This window comes from Taudactylus pleione, unplaced genomic scaffold, assembly GCF_031769625.1.
Source record: "Taudactylus pleione unplaced genomic scaffold, aTauple2 ptg000086l, whole genome shotgun sequence".
NCBI classification, from domain to species: domain Eukaryota; kingdom Metazoa; phylum Chordata; class Amphibia; order Anura; family Myobatrachidae; genus Taudactylus; species Taudactylus pleione.
The window spans coordinates 9162907-9182031 of record NW_028284488.1 but is presented as its reverse complement, the minus strand read 5'-3'; the positions used below and the strand labels follow the sequence as shown (position 1 = coordinate 9182031).

The 19125-nt window shown below is 40.1% G+C and overlaps 1 protein-coding gene across 1 annotated transcript in view; it reads right to left on the bottom strand.

Moving 5' to 3' along the window:
• PLXNA4 (plexin A4) overlaps positions 1–18746 on the bottom strand; it is a 774189-nt gene extending 755443 nt beyond the window's left edge. Inside the window, exon 1 of the mRNA XM_088468696.1 lies at positions 18597–18746. The gene's annotated coding sequence lies outside the window, so the exon portion shown is untranslated. The remainder of the gene's footprint in view (positions 1–18596) is intronic.
• Between the last annotated feature and the right edge of the window lie 379 nt (positions 18747–19125).

The following is a 19125-nucleotide window of genomic DNA, read 5'->3' as shown; positions in this document are numbered from 1 at the left end:
CTCCACCAAATTTGGCATGGTGGTGTAATTTGACCAGGATTAGGTTTTTTCCCAAGGTTTGAACTTCGTCAGGGCCACACATTCTCACACAAACCCTAAAAGTGTGGAAACTCTTAAATTACACAGGTTCCGAGGCTGGCTCCAGTGTAAATTGGCAGTCAGCCAAAAACCTGTGAGAAAGCTACAAAAGTATCCTTTTAACCTCAGTCTGAGCAAACTTGATGACTCATGCAAGTTCATATTAAATCCAGGCACTCTGTGTTTGCATGCAAGGTCGTGACTAGAACTTTGTGGGCCACATAGCAAGACCTTAATAGGGGCCCCCACAGAGGAAAAATAACACATACATTTGCCCCCATACAGAGCCCATTCATGTTATGCCACACAAAGCACATTCAGGTTATGCCACACAGTAGTACCCCTTATACACATTATTCCATGCAGTAGTACTGCCCCTTATACATAATGCCACACAGCAATGCCCCTTATACTACACAGTGATGCCCCTTACATATTAATGCCATTTATAGATTATGCCACATAGTAGTAGTGCCCCATGTCACACATTGTTCCACACAATAGTAATACCCATTACACATTATGACCCCCTCAGCAACTCACCTCCCCATCTCCCACCAGCAGCCTCTTACCTCCCCCTGTGTGCCATCAGCAGCCAGCAGGTGAGGAATTGCACCCGGGCCGCCAGCTAATTACAGCTGGTGCACCGGCAGGCAGCAGCAGACATGGACAGACAGCACCAGTGCCATTTGAGTCTGGCACCGGTCCGTGAACTCCGATTGCCGTGCTGTCTCTCCATGACAGCCTGCCAGTGCACCAGCTGTAATCAGCTGGTGGGTCGGCACCAAATCAACATCGCTGACACTTGGGCCCCCCCCCCGACGGCCCTGACTGGACCGGGCCCACCTTGTGTGCATGACTGGGTGCAGGGGGAGTGTAGGACAACAGAGGCAGCTCGTGCACCATAGCAGTCGCACCCCTTGCACCCACGGTAGTTACGCCACTTTTTGCATGAAAGTTAGCAAACAGTGGGGTCCTTTTCAGGATCAATGGAATGGGGTTATAGGTGAGGACAATGTAAACAAATAAAGGCTGTAGGTGTACTTTAGGGTCCAGTCTTCAACCCGGGCAACTCCGGGTATCCCAGCTAGTTGTAAGTGTTGGGAAATATGCTTCATGCAGCATTCTTAAACTCCATTTCCTACATTGTCCTATTGTCATAGATGTGTTATAGTTGCCTACTATCCCTGAAGTAACAGGAGACTCACAAACTAGGGGGAGTCCTGCTAGACCCAGGCAGTTCTCCTGGATTGAGAGATGATGTGAATTATGTCATCATGCCCTTGACATTCATTGCTTACTGGATGAGGCTTGACGGCACCAGTGTGATGGCCCCCTAAAATTGTCACTTCAGTGTAGCCGCTGTTATGTCCTCCATTAAAGTGGCACCAGGTAGCAAAACACAGATCCAAAACATCATTCAAATTGTTGGGAGGCACATATTACTGAAAATACCCCTTTAACCACGTCTGTTTTTTTCTTATCCAATTCTGTTAAACCTACTACTGTGGTTCACTTCCAAACTCTATGTAAGTGGGTGTAGTCTGTTCCTTAGGTGATTATGGACATACAGATGGACCTTGCAAGTGATTCACCCGATTCACACCTAAAAGTTAAATGACCAGTATACTCTGAGCTAGTGGTTCCCAAACTGTGTGCCGTGGCACTCTGGGGTGCCTCAGGGCACTTGCAGGGGTGCCTTGGGTTGGTGGTACAGTACCAAATAAAATTATTTTTAGCTAGTGTGATAGGCAAAACCAGTGCTAATGACTGGCAATCAAAAAATACAGTATGTGGACAAAAAGAAGCGCAGCCCTGTCAACCACCAAATAACTGAACCTAAGGGTGACATATAAGCACAATTTACTAAATTTAATTTTTGCTGCATTTCTCACAAAAAAAAATTTGGCCCAGGGGTGTTGTGGAAAAAATGTGGATACTCTAGGGAGCCGTGATTCAAAAAAGTTTGGGAACCACTGATCTAAGCATTCTTCTCTGGAAACATCTGCTCTACTGCTGTGCAAGGTTTTTCATTTTACCTCTTCTGATCAGACAAGATAATTGCTTAAGAAGATATACTTAATAAGCTGGTACTCAATACAAAATAATTAAAAGGTGCAAAAGTAGAAGAGGAAATCATACTGATTTTAAACCTCCATTTTTATTTGATGAGAAACGTAGTAGTTCAATGCATGTTATTATAAAGAACTCATTGCCTTATTCATCCTGGAGGTCTTAATAAAATAAATTCATATAAAAAGAAGAGAAAACACAAGGTACATAAGTTTAAGCATATTTTGAAAGGTTCTCTAATTAATGATAAAAGGTTAATATATAACCATGTAATGCAAAGAACTATTTTATCTACTAATGTAATAATTCTCATATGCAAACTTTTTGAAAAGGAAACAGCTGCTACAAAATTTATATTCCTAAGCTGCGGATTTCAGATTTAAAGCTCCATATAATAGAATAAATAGGATATTTTAAATGACCAATGTGCGCTCACAGCTCTGTATCCTTTGATGTTAACCAACAGGCTTAGCCAGCTGGTGGGAGGCCGTTAGTCCCTCCTGCAACAAAACATCTCGTTGCGTGCTTATTAGATTATTTTAGCAGTGGGAAATATAATAAATTAGGTTGTGAAATATATATATATAGAGAAATATCTTTAGTAAGTGTAATTGAGGTATACTGGAATAAGCAGATATATTTTTTGCTGTAGTATCTTGGTATAAGAGGGAGTTGGATATCCGACTATTCGTTTTACAGATATTAATCTTCAGTCTCTTTTGCTCACACTTATCCTACATACTACATCATGTAGCAAGAAGACAACTGAACTTAGAAAGATAGAAAGAATCTAACTGCTTCCTATTAAGTATCCCTGGAACTACTGCAATTCATTATTGGAGACATTACTCAAATCTATAATTTTTTTTCTAAACATCTAAACAGGCAATTACCAGCTACAGTTCAATGTAATAACATTTACAGTGACATGGGTATAGTGTGTACATATTTATGATTAAAGCTAGTTACACACCTATACAATCCTCGCCCCATCACCCGATGCTTATGGATATAAAGTTTAATTACCATGTTGCTCCTTTCTATCCTTACAGAGACTTTGACTATTGGAGTAGTGCATGATTACAGAATAAAACAAAATATATATATAATTTTTTACCCATTATCTATCTTGGGGATTTATTAGTTGCTGGGTTACCTTTTAGGTTAGTTTTGGGTTATTTATTAATATAGGTTAGTGAGAAAGAAATCATACTATTGTATATCCCTACACATTTATAAACTCAAAAGAGGGACATGGCCAAAAGGTAGCATGGCTGCATCCCATCAGGTAGTAAGGCCATGTCTCAGTGGGCATGCCTGGCCGGACCCCTTTCCTCCCCAAAACCACCATCAACAGATGGTGGTTTTGGGGAGGAACCACCATCATCAACATGCCTCCCAATTGTAACTGAATCAGGAAAAAATCCTGGCAATCGGGATAGTCCTTAAATATCGGGACTGTCCTTCCAGGCCTTATAACTATCTAAAACCTTGCAAAAAGTATATATTTATATCTAGTATTCTCATATTCAGAATATAAAGGCAATAACACTCTGGGGTTACGTGTGAAAGCTATGCTGATTGGGTAAAATTAACTACGTGAAGAATGCATTAAAAGTGTTTTTTCCCTTGGTTGTCTGATTGTGCCCAATTTTGACTTCATCAACATACTACCATAACAATGATTTACTATCACCACTTATAATTGTGATAGAAAGCCAGTTATCACAAAAAAAATGTCATGGGAGCACTCTGGCTATACTGGATTTCTAGCTTTGCAGGTTCACCCATGCACAGTAAAACTGGAAGCCCTGACTTTGGCTTCCATTTCCACTTTCGCCCCCACCCTCCAAAAAAAAAAATTAACAAGAATAAGAAAATGTAAAAAAAATAATTTAAATATGAAATATTAATTAAGCTGTACATTTTATTAGTAAAAAAATGCTTTATATAAATATTTTTTTGGGTGATAATGTTAAGATCCTTTATAAATAGGTTTCTCTTGCCATGGGGAAGCTTTAGTCGGCAAAATCTGTCAAAATTGTTTTGCTGTCGGGGGTCTTGATAGTTAGGGAGACTCCCTAACTCTAACAAAAAACAGTAATGAACACCCTAATACACCTAAAATAATAATATATTTTTTCCACTATGCTCCAAATAAAAGGCCTACTTCACCTGAAAAAAAATACATCAACATAAAATGTGTTTAGTTAGATTTTGTAGATAAAAGCTCATCTCAACAAAGTCAGCACAGAATGAAAATGCGAAAATGTTTCTGGTCATTATGGTGCAAACTATCTCTGGTCATGATGGGGTTAAAAAAGTACAGCTTAATGATTATCTTAAAATGTTCCAACAAAAGGCATTTAAATGAAGCAGCCTAATAAAGAGAGTTTTCCATCTTCTGATTCTGAATAAATTGGCTGAAAGCGGCTGTTGGAAATATTACTCTGTTGAATACACTTCCATCCATTGTTTTGTAATGAGCCCATTAAAGAGAGCTCTCTGACTCTAGGCAGCACATAATACTGAGTTGCTCTTTTTGACATGCAAATTATGAAATATTTGCAATGCTGTAAACCATAGTAAAACCATACTTGCCAACACTCCCGCATCCCGTATCCTGCGGAAGGCTCCTGTTCCACCAATCAGACTCCCGCTGCCCCACAAAGCCCTACCAATCCCCTGGAATCCTCAGCCCCATCTGAAATCCAGACTGCTTATGCGCAAGCCCGGCCACGATGGGGGCGGAGTTTGGTGCGAGCATACAAAATAATCTGTCCAAGCACTGCGGGTTCGTGGGCAGCGTCGGCCGCCCAGCCCAGCAGAGCCTGTGAGTGGTCAACCACAGTGCATGCATGGAGACCACACACCACAGTGTCTTTCTACAGGGGCAGTGACCATGGCAGCAGCGGCGGATCCCTCCCCCTCTCCCCATGCACGGGGTAACTCTGACACTGATCTCTGTGTGTGTGTAGGGTGGTACTAACCTGTGTGTGTATGTATAGACTGGCACTGACCCCTGTGTGTGTATGGTGGTACTGAGTGTGTACCAAACTGGGGATTATAAAAACACTTTGTAATAGGACTCATTTTGGTTTAAGTCTATGATCACTTAAATTAGCAATATTTTGTGACTGCACATATACTTATGCCACCCATACACAAACCCCCTCTGGCAGCATGTTACACTTAGTGATTTAGTATTCACCTGCCACTGCAGTACTCCCCAATAAGCGGCAATAGACACACCCATATGTGGAGCTGGATATGTCCTTTAGGCGGGACATGACCTGCCCCCTCAGCTGCATGGCGTGTGAACACTCATACCATCTAGAATCTCCCTGAAACTACTTTCCAAAAGTAGGCAAGTATGAGTAAAACATATAAATGGCTATCAACATATATACTAAAGTAACCATCATCAACTAATTCACAGTATGTATCCAGCAACTTTTCAGTGTAACAGAATTTAATTGAAGCTTTCCTGTCAATATTTCAAGGAAGTCAATAGGGCCATATCCAGTTCACACACTAACGTGTACTTCTAGGTTGCAGACCAATTTCATCCAATAGCGGAAAGTAGGCCTTGAACTGTGGAGTATAGTAATTACCCTTAACTGTGATAGGCCAGCCACTCAAGGAGCACTCATTCCAAACCAGAATTATTTGGTCACAGGGGTAGTGAGAGGGAGGAGACTGTATAACACACAATTGGCCAGCCATAGTGCTTTTCATCCTGTGATAAATAGGCATTGTGGTGTTTTATCCATGCTGAAATTTTTTATGATTTCACTGTAAATACATTTGTGGTCATATCTCCAGAAGGATATTAATACATTAGAGACAGTACATAGAAGCACAACTAAAATGATGCATGGCCTATCACAAAGCTTACCAGGAAAGACTAAAAGATCTTAATATGTATAGTCTGGAACAGTAAACGGAGTGGGGGGACATGATAGAAAGGGTTTTTATAAGGTACAAGAGGGAAACATTCTTCAAAGGAAGAGAAGTCCTACAACACGAAGACATGAACTGAATCTGGAGGGAGGAAGGTTCAAGGGAAATTTGAGGAAAATTAGTTCACAGAAAGGTTAGTGGATAAGTTGATTAGCCGCCCATCAGAGGTGGTAGAGACTAATACTGTAGAGCAATTTAAACATGCTTGGGATATATATATATATATATATATATATATATGGATATCCTTACAAAGAACTAAGGATCAAATAAGGCTTGAGGTTACCATAAGGCAGTAGTTCCCAAACTTTATTGAACCACGACGCTGTAGGGTATCAGCATTGTTTTCACGGCACCCCTAAGCCAAAAGTTTGATATTGAGAAATTCAGAAAAAAAAGTAGTAAAGTGAAATAAATTGTGCTACCTGTCATCCTTAGGGTCAATTATGTGGTGGACAGGTTTGCGCTTCTATTTGTCCACATATTTACATAACATTGACCATAAATTATGTGATTTGGTGCTGGAACACCAACCTGAGGCACCCTGCAAGTATCTCGAGGCACCCCAGGGAGCCACGGTGCACAGTTTGGAAACCACTGCCATAAGGTTAAAAAAGGGGCAGACTAGATGGGCCAAGTGGTTCTTATCAGCTGTAAAATTCTGTTTCTATGACTGCTATGTAGCATGCATTTGATCCAACTGCCAGAGTCCTGCAACATGAGTTTTTATTTTGTATACATTATATATGTAAATGATAGACATGGGAATTTTAGCACCAAGGTGGAACTCTTCAGATCAGGTACCCAGGGCCGCTGCAAGCTCTCTTTGCACCCTAGCCAAAGCTTCAGCCAAGCCCCCCTGTGTACTAAGGACATGTGCTTCCTGCACACAGGAGGGTAACACACATGTACACATACACAACCCAAGTAAGCATAGCAACAAGTGAGAGCCAAAATAGCAGCAAAGGACAGCAGCCCCTATTGCTTCCCCTGCCCGTGGAGCGGGCACATGGCGGACTTGGGGTGCACACTCTGGGGAACATGACTGTGCACTAACAAAATTGTGGAAGATAATAAGCAGCAGCAAAACTAAGCAGTGACTACAGATCAGAGATCACCCTCCGCACACACAGCAACAATACCCCGGTCTCTCCCCAACACTCACAGCACATCCTACACAGGAGCACGGCAAGGGCACAGTCCGGACAGTGCCCTCCACCTCGGTCTGTGCTTGGAGCACGTGCTCCAATGGACACGCCACTGTGCTGCTTGCAGTATGACCCAGTATGACTGCTCAGCCTCTGCCCGCACTAGCACTCACAGCCAGGCTCACACATAGCAATGCCACACATCCATGGCATCACCAGGCACAGCTAAACAGGCGCCAGGGGTGAGCGAGCATCACTGTCCTTCCCTGCTGCCTCATCAATGTGGTCTTCTGTACACATTGCTGTGGATTCAGTGGTACCCTCTAGGGACTGGTGCCATGCATCCTAGTAACTATGTATTTGGTGTCTATATGAACTTCTTTAAAAACAGTCAAAACTATATTTTTGGTTGGAGTCCTTCTTTAATATGACAATATATCCTAGATACTTGAGCATTATTATTCTATAATTACCAATTGAAAAATGTAACAGTGGGCCTGATTCAGACCCGCAAGCGAGCGATATGCGGTCGCGAGCGGGTTGATGTTTGGCCACTGCGAATGCGCACGCCGGAGCCGGCTCCAGACCTGGCTAGCGACGAGCGCTCCGTTGCTTCGGGTCTCGCACCAAAAGGGGGCGGCTGTCGATTTTGATCCACAGCTCGCACCGTTTTGGAGGTGGGCACGGGGGGTGGCTGGCCAAACGGAGGCGTTCCCGACGGAACGCCTGCCGTTTGGGGGCAGCCCCACTGAGAGCCAGAAGCTCACTGGGGCTTGCGGGAACGAGACCCTACCGCAAGGGTCTCATTGCAAGCCCCGATGGTCACGATGGTCTCAACCGATGGTCTGGCCGCTCGCAATAGCTGTGGGTGGTCACCCACAGCTATGCGAGTGGCCCGGAGGCTGCACCCCAAAAAAAAACGCCCTGATTCAGAGCGAGGGCTCTTTCAGAGCGTCTGGCTCTGAATCAGGCCCAGTATCCCTAGAGGTTAACTTATACTTAGATATGGAGAATTCTTGCAGTACATTGCCAAGCTATTACATTTTACTATACTCTGCACACATGTTGATGCATGTGGTTTATTCAGCAAGGAGATCCCTAAAAAATGTTTTTAACAATGCTTCAATAATTATTGCACTTATTACAGTATATTATAGGTCTGATTTGTTGATCAGTGGTTTTTTAAACTCGCAGATTTTCTGTGATTTTTTTTCAATGGCTTTAAAATAGCAATTTTATTGAAGGCAAAACCCGTTATTGGTTTATTTATTCTCCACACGAGCACGCAGGGTTTTGACTTTAATAAAACTGCCATTTTAAAAGCCTTTGGGAATTTCACAGAAAAGTAACAGGTTTAAACAAAGCATAAATGGAGTTCTATAGGTGTACACTTATGTACATTACATACTGTATATACTAAATAGTACATATAAAATCAATAAACCTTTATACTGTAATTTATGATCGCACTCAGTATTAAGTAGTTCAAGGTAATTATGGCAAAAAATATGATTTACTAAAAACAGACTTCTTCATGAAATGAAGAAAAATACTTGTTCATTGAAGGAATTAAACACCGGAAAGAATGTTTATGACCCCTCATTATATCTGGTCAGTTGTCAACACAATAATTATGAGCTAAATACTGTATGAATATGTTCAAAGATTTTTAAACATACCACATATGTAGTATTAGAAGAACACAGAAACTCTGGTACCAAGTAGGATGGAGTGAGTGACCTGGACTATACTGTATAGCATTTATTCAAACAGTGTGTAAAACCCTGAAAAATAAATTCATCGAGTATAGGGCCTAATTCAGAGATGTACGCAAACCCAATGGTTTTCCATACATCTCTGAAGGCAAGAGACTGCGCATGCGCAAGACCTGTCCTTCTGCACATGTGCAGAACGGGTACTGCGAAATCGCTCACAGTGCCCCATTTGGGGGGGAGGGGCGGCACTGGGCAACGTTCACGAAAGCAGGGGCATCTTTTGGGAGTGCAGTTGAGGCGGCCATTCTGAGTAAGCTTAGGCTTATGCTGTAAACATTGCAATGTTGATCCGATTGGCACTGGATCTGAGATGCTGGGAGCATTTTTTTTCTTTCAAATACGCCCCGGCAGAATTAGCATATGTGAACACAGCAAGCGCATCCAAAGACGCAGCTGCTGTGTGCATAGTGTGCAATTCAGAATCATGTCCATAGTCTGTAATTCCTTGATTTGTCTAGTACAAAAAAGAGAGAAGTGATCACCACAAATGGTAATTATTTGTAACTTTTTGACAACTTGTAAAGAATACCAGGGGGTAGATTTCATAAGCGTTGGAATTACAATCTGCTGATTTACTAAAGCCAAATCCAACGGGAATCTGCTGAAAATGAACACAAAACATCAGCTCAGTATATATTTTTTTAATTAGTAGAACAGAAACTCTAAATTTACTGTGTAGCAGATTTAGAACCAGGCGAGTTTATATGAAGCACTGCACAGACCACTATAATCTGCACAGTCATAATTTTTATTAAAGCCCCAAAACCCAGGAGGTTGCGGAGAAGAGCCCTGGGCTGGTTGTCCTTGGATTGTGGGGACCCCATTTTTGGTGGTTTCCCAACTTTCCTAGGGATTCCAGCCCTGGGCTGACCAGTCGAGGGCTGATTGTCGTTATCACAGGGGGACCCGTCATTGTGTGTCCCCCTGCTATAGCGTAAACTGCCCCGGCCGGTTCAGTTTAGTGCTTATTATTGGAAAATAGGGGGGACCACACGCTGTGTGGTAGTCATCTGCACCACCGTAAGAGTTGCCATGTCTCACACATCCCGCCCACTTCCTAGTGAAGTGTGCAGGATAGGGAGATATCACGTGTCCGTAGCGAGGGGATGAAACTAAAATACTAATGTTAGCTGCGACTCCTCTCCAGGCTCCTCCCAGAGGAGAAACTAAAGGTAGGCAAGTATAGCTCAGAGGCTCAGGGCTGGTTAATGATTTGGGGAGGGACTCTACACCATTTAATTTATACTTTTATAGATTATTACTAAAACAAAACATGTACAGATCACAGTGGTCTGTGCAGTCCTTTAGTCAAAACTGATACATAGTAAATACTGTTGTATCATACTACAATCGTCTGCCGATGGCTGTCACACCCAGAATTCAACACATATCATAATAGTAATAATAATACCAACAATGTACAATGTCTACAACTTCCATAAAGTAATATTGCAGTTCAGTGCAATATTGGGAAAGTTTTTTCATCTAAGGGAAAATATATTCCTTGTTATAAAAATAAAATAAAAATAAGACAAAAATCAAGATAATGTTCATGTACAGTAAATCCTGTAGCATGTTATGTTGTATAGAACTAGTAATGGTTATGTGTTTTACCATAGGGGGACTTACTCTTCATGAAACAAATTAAATAATTAATCTTTTTTGCATGGTAGTAATGTATTCTAGATACTGCATTACCATAAAGCAATATTTAAGTATATGAAAACTGTAACAGATGCCATGAAGCTGAGGAAGATCTGTTCCACCATCTATGAGGTTGTCCCCTGATTAGGGGTTTCTGACTCTGGAGATACACAATGGAAAGTCTTTCAAATGTTCTCCCCTTTATGCCTGAATGGGCAATTCTAGGGGGTAAATTTACTAAAGTGAGAGTTTTTAGAAGATGTTGCCCATAGCAACCAATCAGATTCTAGCTATTATCTTCTAGAAGGTGCTAGTTAAATGATAAGTAGAATCTGATTGGTTGCTATGGGCAACATCTCCATTTCTAAAAATTCTCACTTTAGTAAATATACCCCTAGAAGTTCATTCTCAGAGACAAATAGTTGCAAAGGAAGCCAGGAGACTCTTACTTGCCATAAGTGCAGAAAATGTGCTACAGGTGTGTCAACAGCCACCGATTTCCTCATTTTAATAGTTTGAAGTACAGTTTCACATTTCACATGGACTGACCGGGCTGGACCCCACGGTCGGAAAGCAAAGCAGGCTATGGAAGATTAATTGGTGCAGTTCTAAAAATGCTTCCCTTCCACATCTTGATATGAGTTAAGGATCATAACTAGAGAGCCTCCTACCCACTTTTAGAAGGCGTGTGTTTGGGGTGGGGGGGGCGTTTGGGGGTGAGCACTATGTGCAGCAAGTTTTGATAACAGACATATCACATTGTAGTACTACAATATGATGTCTCAATTTAGTGCAAGCTCATAAATGTAATACACTTCTTTATCCTTTTAATATTTATTCTGTCTATTTTTAAGGACAGCAATGAGTATACAAAAAGAAAAAACAACAAGGTGGTGGGGTGCCATTTTATACTTTATCATTCCTTACATGGGTACTGTACTGGTGTGGTTTATAATTTCATATCACCACTTGTATCTGTTGAATACACTGTATTTCTTTGTTTGCTTTGGTATCAATGAAAAACATTTTGAAAAACAAAAAAAATTATATATCAACAATTTGATGAATAGTCCCCATTTTGCCACACACAGATCGCTCCTGTGGAACTAATGTGCTGGAGCTTCAAGATGCTTGATCTTTATCATTACTTTCTAAGCTGAGTACTGTGTTTATAGTCAGCTGATAATCGAAAGCGTGAGAGCTCATATAAGGGAGTAGGTCTGTTTTACATTGGCAGGATTATCTGTACTGCTGCTGAATTGGAAAGATAAGTCCCAGGGTATATCCCACCATTGAAATAAAATGTGAATGTCCTTGGAGGTAGTAATTGCTTTGGAACCCCCTAAGCAATATGATCCTCTAGACCAGGTATATGCCAATAACCCATATATCTTTGCTTTTGTTTATCTCAATATATTTTTATTTTATACTGAAATAATATCATTATGTGCTGTGGCAGCGGGATGCATTCAACTTTCATATAGAATGGTCCTCCATGTCTGCCATATATGCAAAAATGAAACCAGAAATAAATCTTCAAGGAGAACAATCAAGAAATGGGAAGTGTATCTCCCTGAATAAAAAGTGTTTGACATCCTTTTAACTCTTTCACTTTACCCTGAAAAATTTGCCAGCATGTAGCTAACAAGAGAAGGCATGAAATCTTATATCATACATAACTCTCATCTGATTGGTCTCTCTTCAGAGACTACAGACGGAAATGTATGACCTTAATTGCGGAATTCCACTCTTTGACAATGGAAATTCATTAGGTCATTTGACAAGACTGACTAGATCATAGAATATTAGTTATAGATTTTAGGGGCACTCTATAATAGGTATTTTTCGCCACTTTGTAGGTCAGCCAAGTATTCTGAAAATGGATACAAAATGTCTGTATGATGCAGAGCCATCTTCCAACAATGGATTCACAGAACTCATAATGTTAGAGAAGGCAATCTCCAGGCTACTCCATCTATTTATAATGGATTTATAATTATAATGGCTTGCAATAGCACACAATAAAGAACATCTAGGATTATTTAATGTTGGGGTAAATTTATACTATCTCTCCCATCAAGCAAGAAATTAGAAAATCTTCCAGCACACATTTTGGTAGTCCTACCAAATACTACAGACCGACCCTCTATCAATATCTAACCTCTCCTATACATAAAGACCCCTGTGAAAATTCCATATATACCTCCACTAACATAGGCTCTACATTTACAGCCAAACTACATGTAAGTATCACTGATCGAGACAGGGTGAACAACAATTGTATATTAATGTTATTATGTTAGCTTTATTGCACTTCTTCTATATGATATAAAATCACAGTATCTGCAATCATCTGCAGATAATCTGCAGTCATCAGAAGAGACACTATACTCAGTACAGATATAAACTTCAGTAAACTGATATGCATTTTATCACAATGATTTATGCAATGACTATAACGCTGTCTTTACTGAATACTTTTTTGTATCTTGCACTGTATTACTCAAAGGCGAAATAAAAAATATTTTTTAAATAAATCCCTCCTATTGCCATATGACGGCCCATGTTTATTACAACCTTTGACATCCAAGTATGTTTTAGTATTTTATCATGCAAAATGCTTTCCAAATACTGTATAAAGGTCAGAGTATGAATCCTTGGACCAAAAGTGTGACTAATGACTAAGGATAACCTGCAGAAGTTAATTCTACTACAGATATTGTTAATAATGATCATGACCATAAATGTAAATCCAGGACCATATATTTTGTTTAGAAACTGCCTCCAACTCCTTTATCTCAATAAACCGTCACTTTAAAAACCTAAAGGTATGCTCATTATAGAAAAGGATTGCCTACAAGGATCCAATGCTAATGTAAAACACTGCATTAGAATGCAATAAACATTTACAAGGCAGACTTTCCATTATCCTGTTTAATGACCTTATGACCCGATCAGCAGACATACAGATAAGGCCAATTGTATTGCACCAGTTAATGCAATGAACATGAAGTGTTATGTATCAACATTTGAATTTTATTTATTGCAATGTTAACCCAAGAAATATAAGGACATTCCCTTTAAATGTGTATTATATTCATAGTAGCTATTGAGAGTGTGCGTCACATAGTAGCACCACTTCACTTGTTGGATGTACCATTCCATTAAAATATTACATTGATATAAGTAAAAACTACTGCAAAATATGTCCTTACATTTGATAAATAGCAAAGCCATCACTTACATTGGAGTGCAGCAAAGTCACCAATTTCATTCGAAGAATAGTGATATCCTTAGTGTAAATCACTCATTCTGAGCGTCTAACAAAAGCGCAAACACCAGTATTAGTAAAGTACGACCAGATATGAGCAAATCATACAATTAGTCTTATTAAGACCTAAACTTATATATTGTTAGGAATGACAAACTCTGCTATAAGATGAAGAGGGTAATAGAAGGCAATCAGCCTACAAACTCTTAGCTCTTTATGGTCATGGAACTCCTCTATAGCTTAGTATTTTACAGCTGGAGGTACACTAATCCCCATTGTACCCATCCCTTTTGGTGAGGTGAAATAATGTGACTTATAACAAGTTCAACTGCATTATTCAGCAACGCTTTCTGCAGCATGAGAAATATATATTTAAGTATTCTCCTCACAGATCTCCATTAAAGTTTCATTTATTGGAAATCCTTCAGATTAAAACTTAAGATACAAATTTCTCATGCAAAGCATAACATCTTAATTTGATTCCTGCGCTGGCTCCTTAACATACTAAACAAGCTTTTTGTGTATGTAATTTAGATGGCATGTTCGATTGAGAACATCCAGGTATGATAAAGATTGTATAACTTATATACTTACAGACATTAAAATTGATACTAAGTATAAACATTACTGTAAAGATCAAATAACTATCAAAAAGCCAGGGCCCTTCTTCAACTGACTTTCCTGAGAAGTTTATTAGAATAGACTGGGGATTACCATCCGTACTTTAAAATGTATCTTTCACTAAAAATGAACACAGTATAACTTAAAGTATTATATACAAATAATGTACATCTGTATATTACATTTGGTATACTGTATGTATTACTGGAACACAGAGTGTTTGAATAATATATATGAAGCCCATTACATACTGCTAAAGCTATCGAGGAATACCAGAACAACTATATACTTTAGTCCTAATATACAATATCTATGAGTACTGTTGGACACCATAGAGAAGTAATAAGATTATGTAGAACAATTATGCATCCATTGGCATGTCATTGATGGTTTCTTATGCAAAACATGTGACAAGGGCTTATACTGTAATGTTTATGGGAAAGGGTGAGTGCTCTGTCTTTCCCTTTTGTAGCCAACATGTAGCAAAGATTTTACTGCAGTAACAGTGATCATTTTCTCAACAACATGCTAGAGATGCAGACTCTGCTAAACTGCGGCACAGCACATTAAGAGCCTCTATTAAAACGTAAACTCTGCTTTATGTGTAGAAGAAAATGTGACTATATCAGACCTACTTACACAGAAATGTGGCCTAACCTTGCACCAATGTATATGTTTCTTAAAGCATATGGCAAAATTATGGCACCTATGCAATTTGGATTATGTTATTGGAAATCCAATAAAGGTCCTAGTTTGCTAGCACCATGTGTAAGAATACTACAGTATGCACACACATGATAAAGTCTTTGGGACAATTACACTTACTATAATATGTTATTTCTTTTCTACAGTACATTTATTGATTGGGACACAAATTATTATCTATAACTTATAGTGGCTCTGGGTATGTTATTTGTGTCACTGTAATGAAAATAAAAGTAGATGATTGACTACATGATACAGTATTTGAAAATGAAAGCCACTGAAGTATCATCAGGAAGAATAACATACATAAAAATTATACAGCAAAAATGGAAGTGCAAAAGGTAAAAATTAATTTATTGCTCATCTTTTTATTAATTGCATTTTAAGAACTGATGGACTGATTTAATAACTAATCTAGGCTAATGCTGCATGAAGCACCAAGCACAGTGATTTCTTAGCTCAGGGTTCGAACATGTGGTTTGCTATCTTTGCCAGTAATATCCACTAATCGCACATCATATAGATTGTGAGGCTGGGGAGCTACTGAAGCATGTCTGAGGGTACGAATACACATTATTCTCCAATTAATGACAGGGGCAATCTATTAGCCAAGCACTTACCGACAAACAAGCAAATCTTAAAGATTTACATTACATCCTTCGAATAATTTATTCCAGGTTCAACTTAAATGCTGAGAGGTGATTGGCTTTAAGAGTACACTGCAGAAACACACTGCTGAGTCCCTGGCACAGTCTTAAAGCCTTTATCCACATCATACTAAAGTGTAAATGGAACTAATCTGTACAGGGGATGTATTCTCAACACAGCAACCATGCTTAGCTATGAGACATCAGTTGACTGGAATAACCAAAGATTGTGAGGAGGAAGCTGCCAAAACCCCAATAAATACAGGTAAATGCCCATAGTCACATGTAATGCCCTAATGCTGCCAGTGTGACCCACAAAGAATTCAGTTCTGCCTATTGGTCAGTGTGTTATTGTCTCTTTGGTATAGGGAAGGTTTGGTGTATCTATTACATCAGACTGCATGAGAGGAATAAAGATACACAGAGAGGGGGCAGTGATGTCTAATATAAATGGAAGTGAATATGTTCTATACATTTTCTCTTTAAACTGCAATCATCTTTCATGAGTGAAATCTATAAGAAAATCAGCATAAAGCAGGATATAGTATGACACTAAATAGAGGGATAAAACGCACACTGCTCACCATGGCTTAGTAGGTTTAATACAGAGAAGGATTTAATGAAGCTGTAAGCAAGTGAAGCTTTCTGTACCACCAGTGCAGCAGTCACAGATCTGTGGGATGTTTGAAAAACAGCATCACATTGTACCAGCCTATACTCAATGAGCATGCCGCAGTAAAAGAGAATACAGGAACTATAGGCTTCCATCTACAGCATTTCCCTGGCATTGTACTATGGGCAGAAGATCCTGCAGCAGCAGCCAATATAGCATTACAGTCCATACTCCCTCCTGTACTAACAAGTACACCCCAATCTATTTATACAAGCCATCTCTGGAGAAGTCTTAACTATGGGCTCATATAATACATGCTTTGGAAGACATATACTGCAGGTCTGGTAGTATATAGTCACCCATGGCATTCAAATAACATGACCAGGAGCTAGTGACAAATCCCTTAGCGTGCACACACACCTTTATGTGTGTATATGTATAGATATATATATATATATACACACACAAACACACACAAATTAATATAGATACATACACAGATACATCTCATTTTCACAATCGGTCCAAAATTAATAAATACAAACAAATAAATATATGATGCAATCAATTATAGTATAAAATACATAAAAAATTAAGTTCTACTATGCTTTTCTATGACAGTGTTCTACCAACAAAAATAGCATGTACACATGTTTATGTGCAACTGTATCCATGTAGCTAAGGCACAGCTGTACAGACACTTTGTATTTCCAGGTGTAGAGTACATTTCTAATCACAATCTGAACATGTGATTCTCCCAGCGCTATGGAAATACAATATAAAACTTTCCTCTCATATAATGTGGCTGGTATATCTTATGTCAGGGGCATGCACTTATGTCAGGGGCATGCACTGGAATTCCACCTTCCAAATTCACAGAAACACCAATATTTTTTACCTGTGTTACTATTACAAGTATTACTAAATATGACAAAATGTTACTTATGTAGAAGATATCTTACCCTGGAAATATGTCTACACATTTGCCCTGCAAAAAAAGAACCAGGGAGGGATCAGAAATTACTGTATGTTTTATTTTTCTACAGTAAATCAGCCCATTCAATATATCTGATATGAAAGGGTGATTCCAGACACCAGTATTCCCCTATGCTCTATGTATGGTGTTGCTGAGGAGGATCATCCATTCTAGACACATCCATCCTCAGTCTGTTCCAAGTAAAATCATTACACCTACAGTAGGTCAGATAAACTGTAAATAATACTCTATCCTGCTCTGGGGAGAGAGTAGCACAAACAATGTGCAGGGCAATACAGGGATTCCATACAGTCACAGTGAATGTAGTAGACTCAGCAGCTATACTCACTGCATAATAGAGGACCACACTGGGCTCACAGCCTTGGATGAGGATCACAGTGTACAGTACCACATACTCACATGCAGTCCTTACAGCTAGTCTATAATGTAATAACACTGCAGTAAGCTGTGTCTTTTCATGGGTCTACATGATGGGCAAATTTGTAAATGTTAATTTTCACCTACTTTTTTTTAACAATTAAGGGATAGTGAATAGGCCCCTACAATACTTATACATTGTTATCTCACTGACTTTCTATGCAATTATCACTGACTACTACAGTACAGTAGCTCCAGGATAGGGTGCAGACATGCATTTTTTTAGGGGACATTAAAGGCACTGTTTCATTTAGTTGTGTTCATACTTGTACGCAGTGAGTGCTACAGTCATACAGAAATACTAATAAATCCTGCTTTTTAGGATGGTGATAAGCTTGTTACAGCACTGTGCTCATGGTATAGGGGCTCCTGTAATACCGCAATACTGCTTCTGTAACTCCAGTGGTCAGGAAAAGCAATGAATTCCCACTACAGCAAGCCATGCCTGCCTAGCGAGGCATCAGAGGCTGGGAGCAGGGCACACGGGGAGTGAGGTCTCTCCAGGATCCCAGGGAAACAAGCCAGGTGCACCGGGTCGCCAGGGTAACGCGCAGGTATCTCCCCCCCTCCCCGGATAGTACTTAGCCGGCATAGTGACTAGTGTTTCCAACCTTGTCCATCCGCGCATCCCCACCAGCTCTTACCTGGGAGATGAGCGTGTTCTCCCCTTCTCTCAGTGCAGCCGCATTGACACTGCAGATGGTTCCTTTCCCAGCATCACAATCCCCTCATACTCCCAGGAAACAGCGCTATATAATCTCCAGATCCCCGGCGATCACCAACAGCAGCAGCAGGCAGGTGCCTCTTCTGTACGCAGCAACCTTGCAGCAACGAGCACACCTTTGGTGTATCAGGATATATATACTGTATGAATGGAGGGGATACTAGGTAATGCCCTTGGCGGTTACAGATGACCCTTTTTGCGGATCGCAATGTAGGCAGCCGATCCCTGAGGCTCCGGATCCTCTGGCTCCCTTTAGGAGCTGTATCCGACTCTCAAAGCATGTGCAGCGGCTGCTCGCAGCGCCTGGTCTCCGTTCCCCTGCTCTGCCTCTTCCACACAGATCCGTTCTGCTCTCCTACTTCCAACAGGGGCGATACTGTAGATCCAGCCAATAAACGCAGGTTTCCCAAAATACACAGGGATCTCCTGATCAGATCCCCTGCAATGAT